Genomic DNA, 15,940 nt, shown 5'->3' with positions numbered 1-15,940 from the left:
AGCAACTCACTGCTGAATGAAAAAAGTGGGGGCAAGACAGAAATAAAAAAAGAAATCAAAGACTTTCTGGAAATAAATGGAAAGAATACACAACATACCCAATCTTATAGGAAACAATAAAGACAGTTTTAAGAGGCAAGTTCACACCACTAGGCACCTAAATCAAAAATTTGGAGAGATTTCATACTAGTAACTTAACAGCACACCTGAAAGCTCTAAGACCAAAAGAAAACCCACAACCAAAAGTGTAGATGACAAAAATATCAAACTAAGGGATGAAATCAATAAAGTACAAACAAAAAAATGAAAGAACCTTGAAACAAAGAGTTGGTTCTTTGAGAAAATCAATATGATTGACAAACCCTTATCCAAACTAACTAAAAGGCAGAGAGAGAAGAAGCAAATTATCAAAGTTAAAGATAAGGAGAGGACAAGGAAATCCAGAGAATCATAAGGACAGACTCCACCAAACTAGGACATCTAAAAGTATAATTTTCTCAATAGATACCACTTACCAAAGTTAAATCAAAATCACAGAAGCAGTCAAAACATACCTATAACACCTATCAAAATAGAAGAAGTCATTAAGAGTTTCCAAAGCAAGAAAAAAAAAGAGTACCCAGGGCCAGACAGTTTCAGCACAGAATTTTACCAGACTTTCAGAAAAGAGTTAATGACAATACTTCTCAAATTATTCCACAAAATAGAAACAGAAGGAACATGCCCAATTCATTTTATTAGGCCACAGTTACCTTGATACCCAATTGACATAAAAACTCAACAAAGAAAGAGAATTATCCACCATATCAGGTAGAATTCATCCCAGAGATGGAGGGATGGTCAACATATGTAAACAATAAATGTGATCCACCTTATAACTACACTGAAAGACAAAAACCACATGATCATCTCATTAGACACAGAAAAGGCCTTTGACAAAATCGAACACCCCTTCACAAAAAAAATGTTCTAAAGAGATTAGTGATACAAGGGACACACCTAAACATAATAAAGGTAGTTTACAGCAAATCCATAGCCAACATCAACTTAAATGCAGAGAAAACTCAAAGTAATTCCACTAAAATCAGGAACAAGTCAAGGTTGTCCACTTTCTCCATACGTATTCGATATAAGTATTAGATAGGCCAATAAAATAACTAAAGGAATTCAAGGAGATACAAATTGGAAAGTAAGAAGTCAAATTATTATTATTTGTGGAAGATATGATAGGAAACATAAGTGATCCTAAAAATTCCACTTGAAAACTTCTACAACTAATAAACACTTTCAGCAGAGTAGCTAGATACAAAATCAACTTATAAAATCAGTAACCTTCCCATATACAAATGACAAACAGACTGAGAAAGAATCATGGAATCAGCACCTTTCACAATAGCCTCAAATAATATAAAATGTCTTAGGATAACTCTAACCAACCCACTGAAAATCTTGTATGATAAAAAATGCTAGGACATTGAAGAAAAAATTGAAGAAGGCATAAGAAGATGGAAGGGTCTCCCGTGCCCATAGATCAGCAGAACTAATATAGTAAAAATGGCCATGCTACCAAAAGCAACCTACAGATTCAATGCAATCAGCATCACAATTCTTCACAAATCTTGAAAGGACAGTTTTCACCTTGATATGGAAACATACACACACACACACAAAAAAAAAAAAACAGGAATACCTAAAACAATCTCAAATAATAAAAGAACTGGTGGATGTACCACTATCCCCAATTTAAAGTTGTACTATTCGACTATAATAATAAAAAGTGTGATGGTTTTATGAAAACAGACAAATTCATTGATGGAATCAAGTTGAAGACCCAGACATGAATCCACACACCTATGAACACCTGACTTTTTATAACAAGCCAAAAATATATACCAGGGGAAAAAAGACAGCATCTTCAACAAACAGTGCTGGTCAAACTGCATGGTTACATGGAGAAAAATCCAATTAGATCTATTCTTATCACCCTGCTCAAATAGGAGGATGCTAGATGTGGAACAAGGATGACTGGACCCTAATAGTTGTCCCAGAAACCCCATCCAAGGACTGAAGAATCTGGATGCTAGGCCCTGGGTGGAGCGCTGGGAGTCTAATTGGTGAGAAAGAGGAGGGTTTATATGAGCGAGAATTGTAGAAACCAAGGTTGGATAAAGCACAGGGACAAATAACCAAATGAATGGAAATGCATGAACTATGAACCAAAGGCTGAGGGGCCCCCAACTGGATCAGGCCCTCTGAATAGGTGAGACAGTTGATTGGCTTGATCTGTTTGGGAGGCATCTAGGCAGTGGGACCAGGTCCTGGGCTCTTGCATGAGTTAGCTGTTTGAAACCTGGGACTTATGCAGGGACGCTTGGCTCAATCTGGTAGGAGGGGACTGGACCTGCCTGGACTGAGTCTATCAGGTCGATCCCAGTCCTCGGGGGAGACCTTGATCTGGAGGTGGTGGGGATGGGGGGTGGGCTGGTGGGAAGGGGAGGGGGGGCAGGAAGGGAGAGAACAAGGGAATCTGTGGCTATTATGTAGAACTGAATAGTATTGTAAAATAAAATAAAATAAATAAAAAAATCTTAACTTCAAATGGATAAAGACCTCAACATAAAATGGATACACTGAACCTGATAGAAAAAAGTGGAGAATAGCCTTTAATTCATTGGCACAGGAAAACAGTTACTGAACAGAACACCACTGGTACAAGCACTAAGATTAATAAATGGAACTCGTGAAAATGAAAAGCTTCTGCACAGAAAAGGACACAATCATTCAGACAAAGTGGAAGCCTACAGAATGGGAAAATATTTTTACCTCCTACACATCCAATAGAGGGCTTATATCCAAAATACATGAAGAACTAGTTTTCATGGTAGCAGAAGGCAGTGTGCGAGCTTCCAAAAGAGGGAAGCAACCAACAGTCCTACTCAGCTATGATGACTATGAACTATAAAAACCAGCATAGCACAATAACTCTAAGGTTACAATAATGGCATGCATAGCTTGGTGGTAACCTGTTGTTTGTTTTTTGGCTCTTTTGGGGGGCCTGCCACCCATCTCCCAAATAAACACACATGGAGGCTTATTATTACTTATGAATATCTGGCTTTAGCTTGGCTTAGTTTCTAGACAGTTTTTCTTAACTTTAAATTAATCCATCTATTTTTTGCCTTTGGGCTTTTCCTTTTCTGTTCATGTATACCTTTCTTTGTTTCTTCTTACTCCATGGCTTGCTGTACAGCTGGGTGGCTGGCCCCTGGAGTCCTCATCCTTCAATAGCTCCTAGATCTCTCCTCTCAGATTTTTCCTTCTATATATCCTTTCTGCCTGCCAGCCCCATCTGTCCTTTCTCCTGCCTCACTATTGACTGTTCAGCTCTTCATTAGATCATCAGATGTTTTAAACAGGCATAGTATCACAGCTTCACAGATTAAACAAATGTAACATAAACAAAAGTAACACACCTTAAAATAATATTCTACAACAGTAACCAACAGCTTTCTAATTAGACTTAAAACCCATTCAACAAGGGGGAAATCATTCCTGATACAGAAAATCTAGACAGCTACCCAGGGATAGTAAAGTTATGGATCTTGGAGGAGAATTTGTAACCACCACATTGCTAAACCAGCATAATACTTAACTTCATTCTAAATTTTTTTCTTGGTTTTTCAAGACATAGTTCCTCTGTGTAACAGCCCTGGATGTCCTGAACTTGCTTTGTGGACCAGGCTGGCCTTGAACTCACATAGGTCCCTCTGCCTCTGCCTCCAGGGTGCTGGGATTAAAGGTTTCCCCCACCAAGCCCCACACAATATTTCTCTTTATACACATCATCAGTGCAGTTCTCACCCTTCATCAAGGGAACTTATCTGTACAACAGATGGAGTTTGTTACAGAAGACAATTGATCAAAATGCAGAGCTGCAGAGTCCATTCCGAACATCAACGATGCACCTGAGGTCAGAGATCACTGTTGAAAGAGAAGGGGAAGGTCTTGCAGGAGTCGGAGGACTAGGAAGCTTGTTGTGAGACTGAAATATCAGAGAAGCTACACCCATGCAGTGTAACCAGCATAGCTGCCTAAACATGACACAAACAAGAAGATGCCAGCAGACACATGCTAACATGGAATGGGGAAAGCCCATGGGGTTTCAACTCTAGACAAAGAACTACAGGCAACTAAGGAAAGCCAAGAGTGGGAGAAATAATCCTCCCCAGCAAAGAGCACACCAATTGGCAATCCAGTGCAAATGGTCGGCCCTGATAATATGTACATATAGGTAACATTATAAGGACTTGGTAGGTTGTAGTTATATATTTAAATATATTTTATATTATATATTTATATACCTATATGCATAATAATAATTCAAGAAACCACAAATTTGAAAGAGAGTGGGGAAGGTTACGTAAGAGAGGAAAGGGAAGGGAATAATGATACAATTAAATTACAGTCTCAAAAAACAAAAAGGCAATAAAAAAGAATTATACAACAAGACCTGAGAAGCAGGTTATAGAAAGCAGCACGGGACCTTGACACTCAGATCAGCATCCCTTGGCAGTCTCATACAAATACTGAGATGTGCACCAGAGTGTTATAAGTGTAAGTTGTTACTCAAGAATGTAAAGTCCTAGGAGAATACAAATCATTTATGTATGATGTGCTATATAATATATAACTAGGAAGAGGCCTGCAGAACACCACATGCATTATACCAACATGGGTTTAAATTCAAGGTAAATGTTATCATCCGTTTCTAATGCAGAGTTCCTGTGCCATTAAGTTGGCAAAGAATGAAAACCCTAAAGAATTGTGACCAGAGGGACTAGTAATGAGCCCTAAAATTCTTTCCCTAAGACAACATCCCACCATAATGTAACTGGATACAGTAGTGAGAGAACTGTCTTTCAGGGAAGAGCCAGGTGCAAGACTCCCAGCACAGTGCTGAGAGCAATTGGAAAAGGTATAAATGGGAGTCATTAAGACGGCAGCCTGAAAGATCTAGCCGCAGCCAAATGAAAGACGAGATAAAAGTTTATTGAGATTATTAAACTTCATGGCGAGGATGGCAGCTGGAGGGTGATTGAGCTTATAACAAGGGAAATTGGGGGATCCAGAGGGGACAGTGACATCGTCCTTTCCAGGGCTGGGATATGGAGAACTGGTAGTTATTAAAGAAGCCTGTGATATCATGGGGCACCATTTGCCTTAAAACAACTGTCCTTGGTCAGTGTTAGACTAAACATTCCACTAACTTTGTGAGAGTCTACTGCAAACAAAGCCTGTTGGGTAAAGCTACTGATACAGGACAGAGACTGGGTGTTCAAACTCCTGCTGTAATCATAGTTAAACTTGAAATTCCTACCAGCTAATATTGTTTACAGAATACACCACCATGGCTAGTCCTACTAGTGGTCAATGGAAGTGTGTTCTTCACTGCCTTACCACAGTCATGTGAAGTTGCAAACACAGAAGGCCTTGGAAACCAGAGAATAAGATATGCTCAGTTTGAAAACTTAGAACTGGGCTTAGTCAAGTCACCAGGGAAGGGGTAAATATGCAATTCATAGCTTTCTTGACTCCTTTAATGTGTATATCCGTGAGGTGTTCAAGCCAGGGCAGGCATGAGTGTATGTCTAGCAGGCTAAGGTAATTATTGAAAACTGCCCTGTACACTTCTCTGCAAGCTATGAGCGACTGTTGCTCAGAAGTTCTAGTGTGTCACACACAGCCTCTCTTCACAAAGCAGAGCCGCAGCAGATGCTCTGGAAGGAAGCACAGTGTGTGTTAGTCTGAACTCACATCAACTCCCTGTTCTGCCTCTACGGACTTATCCAACTTCAGTACATCTTCCTTAGGTTCTCAGGGGAGTTGTTATAAGCCAGTGAGTCTCTTTTGACTTATCTGGAAGATAGCCTAAAGTAATGTTAGGAGTCATTCTTGGAGCTGTGCTGGTAAGTGACAGCCTGGGGCAGAAGCTGCTTTAGGTAATAGAGCCATGGCAAGAAAGGATTTAATTTGGAAGCTTTGCTTCCTTGGACCCCTGTGTCTGTGTCTAGGGTACTGGGCAGGTGGAAGCTTTAAGGCTTACTTCTCTATCCTTGCTTTCTTTCCCCAAAGAAGATCTGTGCAAGCCATATAACAGACAAGTTAGAAAACAAGGACCAAGAACTGTTCATCCCTGAGCTCCTGACATCCACACTGTGCCTTCAATAAGGCGCAGGCCTGCAGATGAAAGTCAATGAAGTGTGAGAGCTCAGAGCCCTTCAGGAGGTCCTAGATCAAGACAGGGTCCTAATTCCATGGATCTTCCAAATACTGATATTTCAATCCATCTGCCTGGGAGGAATGTGATAAGTAACCATGACAGCCAATCTTCATTGTCAACTTGACTATACTTGATAATCTAGGAGACACGCTCCTGGGCCTTCTATGATGGTGTTTTCAAAGAGATTTCACCAAGGAAGGAAGAACCATCCTTAATTGCAACAGCACCACACCATAGGCTTTCATCCAAGACCAAATAAAAATGAATAAAATAAAAGCTGGGTATCAATAGTATCCTCTCTCCTCTCCCTCTTCCTCTTCTCCTCCTCCCTCCTCTCCCCCCCCCCTCTCCCTCTCTCCATCTCTTTTTTTCTCTCTCTGCTTCCTGACAATGAATGAAATGTGACAAACTGACTTTTTGCCTGTTGTTGCACTTTCTCAGAAATGCTGCTGTGTCTTCTTCAACTGTAAGCTCAATGCTGTGTCCTTAAAATGCCTCTTTCAGGTGTCTTACAAAGAGAAAAGCAACTAATACAGTGATTGTGCCCAAAACCAAGGCAAGGTGTTTGCCTTCACAAAGTTTACCTTCCAGTAGGGTGGTAAGAAAAAAAGCAACAAAATTAAATACACACGAGTGGTAATCCTATGGCACAGAACATGGGGGTGAGCATTTCCAATTTAGGCAGGCTAGAATACCTGACCTGGCACACTCACTTCGCAAACTTAAGTGTCGTCCCTCCCTCTAAACTTATAGTAAAGGTGAGTAAGCTTTTTTAATAGATATTTCTAGATATTTCAGGGATTCAGGGTCATATGTTGAGCCTCAGCAGCTGTCAGATGGTGTGTGTCAATGGGATTCTAGTTGGTATGTATCTGAATAGCAAGGAGCTTTACCAATTCATTCATTCAATAAGCATCCATATGTCAAGACCTAGAAATACTGTAACAAGCAATGTGGACTTGGCCTGTGGTGTATTCATTTGCTATAGCTTCTGTAACAAGTTAGCACAGATGTTGTGGTTTAAATAGCACATTATTACCCTATACTTCTGTAGGTTAGACGGATATCTCAATTATCACTTGGTGACTGTGAAACAAGGCTGTAGGCTTCCCTCATAACTCTAGAGGAGAATCTATCTCCTTGGCTTTCCCAGACTCCAGAGCTAATGAATTCCATGGCATGTGGCACTTTCTCCAGATTTAATGAATTCTGTGGCTCATGGCACTTTCTCCATATTTAACCTCAGCTACAGAACAAGACCTTCTTACTTTACCTCACCTTGAATTCCACATCTGTTTGCTTTTCCATTCTGGAGAAACCTTGTGTTTACATTGGACCACAGGGTTCGTTATCTCACCTCCATATCTTGAGCTGAATTTTATATGCAAAATATCTTTGCTTTAATATAAAGTAACAGCTTTAAAGGTTCCATGGAGTCTGGGTGTGCATATCTCTGAGAGGACATTTTTGCCTGGCACATTGGCCTTGTAGATCCTCATGTAAGTGGTGAGCCTGTTAACCAATGTTTCTAGGCTTATGGTATCCACAACATCCTCCTTACACTGTCACTGCAGAAATGGGATACACCAACTGTCACTCTGCTGCCCTCCTCAGAGGAGGAGAGAGTGTTTTCCCCTGGGGGACAGAAAGGAGGGCAAAGCTGCTTCCTTAGCTCTTATAAGTGATCTCACATTTTGGGAAGAAGAGATGGCAGTTAATCAAAATACAAGCCCTGCATCATTAGTCTTTATCTACTTGATTATTGAGCATAAGCTGGCTTCATAACACACAGGGATTTAACCTCAGTATCCTAATTAGCATTTGTGAATGAGTCTTGCATGGTTAATTCACAAGATAAAATATTTACTCCTTGAGAGATTCTCTTGTTACTTTAATTGTCACAGTGTATAAATTATGTTATTGCAGATTTATTGGAAAGCCATTCATAGTTTCCCAGGCTAAGCCAAAGTAATCACCATCAAGCTACTTTGTGGCCCTATAGTTCAGCAACAAAGTCGTTATTTTGTGCACCATTTAACACTCATGATCACGCCAGCCCCAATTGTCTCATATTTCACGATCAGCAAGTGGAACCCAAAACATGAAAAAAATCTGTATTTAGCTTTGAAATTCCGTGTTTTTGAGTGATGACTCATAAATTCTAAATTTTGAATGAAATTCTGAATTTAAAAGACCCCAATCAGGAGAGACATTACATAGATGATCTTAGACGAGACAAAAAGCCACTGAACAAGAAATGTCAGGTGACAGCCTTCCCTGTTCCATCAAAATCTGTCCTGTCACATCCCATCAGTTGTGAAGGATGGCTCACAAATTTGAAGAAGCTAGGCTTGGAAGTCAGAAAGATGTGGCCAGGAAAATGCCAGCCCAAGGGAACCACAGGCATGCCTGTCACTTTCAATAGTGACAAAGAACTTGGTCTTCCATCTACAAGATAAGAGGGCTGACTGTGCAGGTAACTGGGGATTGCCTCTTTCACTGTCATTCTGGCTGCTGTTGTCCCGCACAGGTCACAGAAGGATGCCTCTCAGCCTGGTCCCTTACAGAGTCGATTGCACCATCTTGGACACAGAGGACCATGTGTTTATCACACCCCTCTTTTTTCCCCTCTAACCTTCTTATATCGATGACCAGTCTACTAAGCATCTTTTGAGAGCTGGAGAAGAAGGACTTTAGCATCCCCTGATGAATGACATTATACATGTTTTAATGTATTTGTTTATATTTGTGCTCTTGACTCTCTCTCTCTCTCTCTCTCTCTCTCTCTCTCTCTCTCTCTCTCTCTCTCTCTCTCCCTCTCCCCCTCCCCTCTCTCTCTCTCTCATCCTTCATTTTTCAGTCCTGCACTCACAAATCTGCGTGCTTTCTATTCGAGTCATCTCCCCAACTTAGTTACTGGCCTTTGAGTCTCTAAATTTGAATCCTGTTCATTTTCCCATTTGAAAATTTTTTCAGGCAAAACATCTGGCTAATACTATTTCTCTAGGTCTCTTGTTCTCGCTTTTCAACTACAAACACTCTTTGTTTGACCCAGTTCTAGAATGACTTTCTACCTTCTTTCAGTACTCTGTTATTAAGAAATAAACCTCATTTTAACCTTACCAAGTGTGTCTTCAGAGAAACAGTAGGAGAATTCACTAGGCATATATTCCACTTGGGAAAACATTTATGAATGGCTTCTAAATTTCTCAAAAGAAGTTAGGCTCTGCATTGGTAACCAAAAAAAAAAAAAAAAAAAAAAAAAAAAACCTCAGAAATTTAAGAGAAGTGAATTTTCTTACACAGCATCAGGAACCCCAGGGAATTCCTCCCTGTGGCTACTTATGGTTGCAGGCTGGATTTATCTCAATATGTAGTCTTGGGATTGTTCCAGCAAGGAAATCAAAAGTACTTGAAAACTCACACACACACTCACTCTAAGGCCCAAAGTCCTCGATTCTCATTTGCTAGAACTAGTCACATGGTCCCACTATCCTGAAGAGAACTGGAAAGTAGTTTTCTGGAAACAGAGTCAACAGAGTAAAGCAGAACCTTATGAGCAGCTACCCCTGCCACTGTCATGGCTGAGAAGTTGAAGTCTAGCCCCTGGAGGACAAGTCCTCAGTTTTCTCGGTGTCTGATTTTGTGTGCTATGACTTTCTGAATAATCAGGAAGCTCAGCCAAGTCAAGATTACACAGAGACCACCAGTGGCTGAGGATGGCAGGGAAGCACTAGTGTGGCTGGAAAGTTTTCCCAGAGGAAATTGGGTCAGTGGGTTGTGTCAGAGCCAGGAGCACAAGACTCCCCAACATCCATCCTGCTTCTCTGAGAGTGAAGCAAAGCATATTCTAATCTGAGCATTAGAACTTGTATCTCTCTCTCTCCTCTCCTCTCCTCTCCTCTCCTCTCCTCTCCTCTCCTCTCCTCTCCTCTCTTTCCTACTGGCTCTACACTAATAATTTATCCACTTTACTTCCTGAATAATATTGTCTCTAAATGCCATTAATGAATGTGAGTAGATCCTTGCATGTACCCCCTGAGGTGCTAGAAAGTGAAGGGATGCATAGGTGGTGTTTTTTTTTTTTTTTTTGTGTGTGTGTGTGTGTGTGTGTGTGTGTGTGTGTGTGTGTATGGGGGGGGGGTCTATTTCACCTTTTGAAATACAACCATCCCATTACACTAGTCCAAAAATGCTGTCTTCTGGCTCATGCAGCTGTAGCTAGAGTTTTCCTGCCTGGCCCACAGTCAGGACAAATCTCTGTCACCCACCAGTCCCACAGCCGCTCAGACCCAACCAAGTAAACACAGAGACTTATACTGCTTACAAACTGTATGGCCGTGGCAGGCTTCTTGCTTACTGTTCTTATAGCTTAAATTAACCCATTTTTATAAATCTATACTGCTGTGGATATCACTCTATATAAATAAAACACTGATGGCCAGTGACCAGGCAGGAAGTATAGGTGGGACAAAGAGAGAGGAGAATTGGGGAAACAGGAAGAAGGAGGAGAGACACTGCAGCCACCACCAGGACAAGCAGCATGTAAAGACTCTGGTAAGCCACCAGCCATGTGGCAAGGTATAGATTTATAAAAATGGGTTAATTTAAGATAAAAGAACAGTTAGCAAGAAGCCTGCCACGGCCATACAGTTTATAAGTGATATAAGCGTCTGAGTGATTATTTTATACGTGGATTGTGGGACTGCGGGGCTTGGGGAACCTGGAGAGAAGCCCTCCAGCAACACTATACCTTCCCACGTGACTTGTGGCTTACTGGCATCTTCACATTCTGCTTGTCCTGGCAGCGGCTGGCAGTGACTCCTTCTGCCTCCCTGTTCTTTCTTTTCTCCTCTCTGTTAGTCCCACCTATACTTCCTGCCTAGCCACTGGCCAATCTGTATTTTATTTATTGACCAATCAGAGCAACACATTTGCCGTACAGAACATCCCACAGCACAGCCATGCTGCCAACTGACTGTGGCTCCAATAGCAATTAGGATTACCTGTAGAACCAAATAAAACCAAATTTTATTCTCAAACAAATAAGTAACCACTAGAAAGCAATTATATTGTTGTATATTTCAAGCTTAGTACATGTATCCTTGGTCCAGTGGCATACCAAGGCTATAGGTATGATGCATGAAATATCCTAGAGGAAGAATGACTACCATACAAAGGTCATCCCTGTCCTTGGGGGTCTCTGCATCCCTGATTTTAGCAACTTAATGATTTTTATTCATTAATGAGTTGAAATAGCTATAAATTCACATTCATCTATCTTACTAACCAGCATCCATCTCCATTTGTGTCCCGATGTATTAAAATTATAATTAATCTCTCTAGTATTGATTCTTACACTTTGTCCTGAGCAAGGGCATCATTTTCTACCAAGACAGAGACAGTTTTCTTGCTATCAAAATATTCCTTCCTATTTTCCCCTATGGACCCATTCTTTAAGACCAAGGTCACTCCTCAGACAAGCCCTAAGCTTACTCTGACAGCACTGATTTGATTAATTAATTTACTAGTCATGTTTTTATGTGATTGTATCTCACTGTGGTTATTGGAATATCAAGTTCATGATGATAAAAGTATGAAAAAAAACTCCATCTAAGGACTCTAGCATCCTGTTTCATTAAGAACAGTGTTCACAATGTGGTACCCATTGATTAACTAGAGGAACTGAGAGTCACTATGAATTATGTGTGGTCTTTGGTGGCAACAGGATGGAGCTTGGAAGTGCAGAGTTAATCTCAGTTCTGCGTCTTACCAGCAATATGCCCTTGGGCATCTCCCCTCCTTCAACCTCAGCTTTTAAATCTATGAAACTAAAATAACAATGCTTATGTCAAGGGTGGTCTGACAGATCACACAGGCACTGTGCTGGGCATATTTTACACCATTGTGACAAAATGCCCAACATGGATAATTAAAAGGGGGAACAATTAATTTTGACTCATTTTACAAGTTTCAGTCAACTCTAGTGGGGGAGGCCATGGCACAGTGAGACATATAGGAATAAGGCTGGAGAAGTCACAGGAATGGGCGGGCCCATGCTTGGTACAGTTCCCAAAGACATGCCCTTTGGTGACTCACTTCCTCAAAGCAGGCCCTTCCTTCCACATTTCCACCACCCCTCAATACTCTGGTCAGATTTTTGCTCTATCAATGGGCTAATCATTTGTGAGGTCACAGTCCTCATATTCTGTCTGCAGGAACATCCTCACAGACACCCCCAGAGGTGACAATCAAGTGGACAGTCAAGATTAATAGTCACAGACCCCCACATGTTCCTAAATGACACTGGGCAGCTACTTAATATTTATGCTCTCTAGATTTCTTACTGGAAAAAAAAATCTCAGTTCTGTTCAATGTAACAAGATATTCTGTGTAAGATACGTTCAGGTGATTGGCTTTAGTCAGTAAGTCAGAAATTTGTTAAAAAGAAAAAAAATTCTCAACTTTGCTTCCATTTCATGTGATGGATCCTGCTGTGGATATCATTCTGTATGCTGTGAATGTGTTGCTCTGATTGGTTAATAAATAAAATGCTGATTGGCCATTAGCCAGGTAGGAAGTCTAGGTGGGACAAAGAAAGAAGAGAATTCTGGGAACAGGGAGGCTGAGTCAGGAGTTGCCAGCTAGTCACAGAGAAAGCAAAATGTAAAAGTACCAGTAAGCCACAAGCCACAAGGCAACTTATAGATTAATAAAAATGGGTTAATTTATGATATAAGAACTAGATAACAAGAAGCCTGCCACGGCCATACAGTTTATAAGTAATATAAGTCTCTGTGTGTTTATTTAGGTCTGAGCAGCTGTGGGCCTGAATGGGACTGAAGAAAACTCCAGCTACAGGATCCTTCTCTTTTCTTCTCTCCTAATACTTCCCCCTCCCCCTCCCCCTCCCCTCCCCTCCCCCTCCTCCTCCTCCTCCCTGGGCCCCACCTCTGTTGCCTTCTTTCCTACTCTTTCACCTTCCTTTTCATCTACTTCCTTTTCCTGCCTAGAATCTGATACCAAGAGGGAAATTATCAACATAACAAACATTATTGGGAGCTTAGGATGTTCCAAGCACTGTCCTCCATATCACAGGGAACAGAAGAACAAATGTAGAACTTATATTCTGGTGGGAGTAAGTAACAATTAGCAAATTTAAGAGGTAAATTACATAGTATGTCAGATCTGATAAACGCTAGGGATGGAAGAAGATGGGGAATAAAATTTCAGCAGTTGTAAGAACGGCATCCATTATAAATAGTGGTAATGATGGATCACAGGAGGTGATTTTAGGACAATGTTGTACAGAAATGAGAAAGGAACCCTATCAGTAATCCAAAGGGAAACATAGGCAGAGCATCAGCCAGTGCCCAGTGGTGGGAGAAGGACTGGCTAGGATTAGTTTGAGCACAGCACCGCATAAATCAGCAACAGCAAATACACACCTAGAATTCAGTACCAGGGAGTGACAGACATGGGGTTTAGGAGTTAAAGGCCTTCCTTACCAAACAGAAAGAGAAAATAATAAGTAAATGAATAAGCATTCTAGATACTAAAAACTGAATTAGACTATATGGAGGAATGAATAAAAACAGAACTGTTTTTCAAATTCCCAGGCAATGATGATAGGATCTGGGCCTGCATGGCAGAGGTATTTCTGAACATAAGTCTGGAAGCTCGCATCATGGAAAAGCCAATGTTTAAGAATAAATGTGCTTGGGCGAGCCTGCTGGCTCTTCAGCTGGGGTCCAGCTGTCTCTGACCCTGGGGGGCAGGGAGTGGGTAGATTCAGAGTCAACAACACAGACTCTGGGAAGTTTACAAGCAATCTTTCATTTATTAAACAAAGGGCTGAGGTTTATATATGTGGGGTTTTGGTGGGCTTTTAGCTGTGGTGCTTCTTGGTTGGCTCCAGGCTGCACATCATCAACTTCCAGTTTGGAGTTTATGGGTCAAGTTTCCTCTGGCCAGAGTGCTCTCTGTGCATGTCACAGCTCTTTGTTCACTTAAGGCATGGCCCAGTGCTTTGGCCTTACCTGCCTCAGGGGGTGTTGTAGGATTTCTATTGCTGTGAAGAGACACCATGACCATGACAACTCTTATAAAGAAAGCATTTAATTGGGGTGACTTAGAGTTCAGAGGTTCAGTTCATTACTATCATGGTAGTGAGTGTGGCAGCATGCAGGCAGACATGGTGCCAGAGCTAAGAGTGCTACATGCTGACCAGAAGGCAATGGGAAGTGGACTGTCACACTGACTGAAGCTTGGGAAAATAGACCTCAAAGTCCACCCCCACAGTGGCACACTTCCGCCAACAAGACCACACCTACTCCAACAAGGCCACACCTCCTAATAGTGCCACTCCCTTTGGGGGCCATTTTCTTTCAAACCATCACAGGGGAAAGATCAGAACTAACCAGTGGCCAAGGAATGGAGAAGCTGGTACTTTGTTTGCCAATCATCTCGTCAACCACAAGGAGTTAAGGAATTGTCACTGTATGATAAAAGCAATGAAAGACATAGACTAGTCAGCAAAATGATTGCAGTGGAAGCATGAGACCTGAGTTTGATCACCAGCAGTAACATTAAAAAAGGTAGGTAAAGCACCATGTGCTTATAATCCCTGTTCTGGGGAGGCACAGACAGATCGATTTGCAGGACTTACTAGCCAGCCAATACAGCTTCATGGTGAATTTCAGACCAGATGGAAAGTTATTCTGGCAGTCTGGAGCAAAGGTACCACCAAGTCACACTGCACAACAAACTTCACACAAGAGATTTATTGGGAGGAAAAAAATCCAGAAGGATGACTGCCTCTGCTCAGACAAGAAGCAGCAGAGAACTGAGCAAAAGACGGAGTTTATATAGGATTTCTTGAGGGTGGAGGAGCTTTCCATGGTAGAGATTTTGGGGGTGGGGATTAGTGAGTTTTCAAACCCAGAGCTTAGGCATTTTACTCTGTAGGGTGGGCACTGGGTCTGGCTGTCAGAGTAGTTAGAGTGTTCTATAGGCAGAACCAGGAAGTTAAAGGTCCCCAGGGGAGGTGCCTGGCTACTCATGTGCATCAAGGGGGTTGCATAATCTCTAACAATGTTTTTAATATTGCCCCTTATATCCACAGATAAGTGTAGTTCTCACCCCTCACCAAGGAAACTTCTCTTTGCAATAGATGGAGATCATTAGAGAAAACTGTAAATGATCAAAATGTAGATTTGTGGAGTCCAGTCCCAACTGATACATCTACAATACTCCTGCACCCAATGATCAGAGATCATTATGGAAGAAGGATGGAGGTTTTGTAAGAGCCAGAAGAACAGTGAGTTTACTGTGAAAGTATGTCTGCTAAAAATAAATGTCAGACAAATTACAACTATAAGGTCCCCCAAACATGGCTGCCTAAACATGACCTGAGCAAGGACTATACCAGTAGACATGCTAACAGAAAAGGGAGAAGGTTCATGAGACCTCAACCCCACACAAAGAACCATAGGCAACCAAGGAGTGCTGAGAGTGGGAGAAACAGTCTTCCCCAGGGAAGTCTTCCCCAGTACGTCAATTGGTTATCCAATACCAAATGGTCAGCCGAGAAAACATATACAAACAAGTAAACTATATGCAATGAGCAGATTGTATTTATCTACTTAGGTAGGTAGATAG

The sequence above is a fragment of the Peromyscus leucopus genome, chromosome 19 (genome assembly GCF_004664715.2).
Source record: "Peromyscus leucopus breed LL Stock chromosome 19, UCI_PerLeu_2.1, whole genome shotgun sequence".
Lineage (NCBI taxonomy): Eukaryota > Metazoa > Chordata > Mammalia > Rodentia > Cricetidae > Peromyscus > Peromyscus leucopus.
This window is presented reverse-complemented; position numbering follows the sequence as displayed.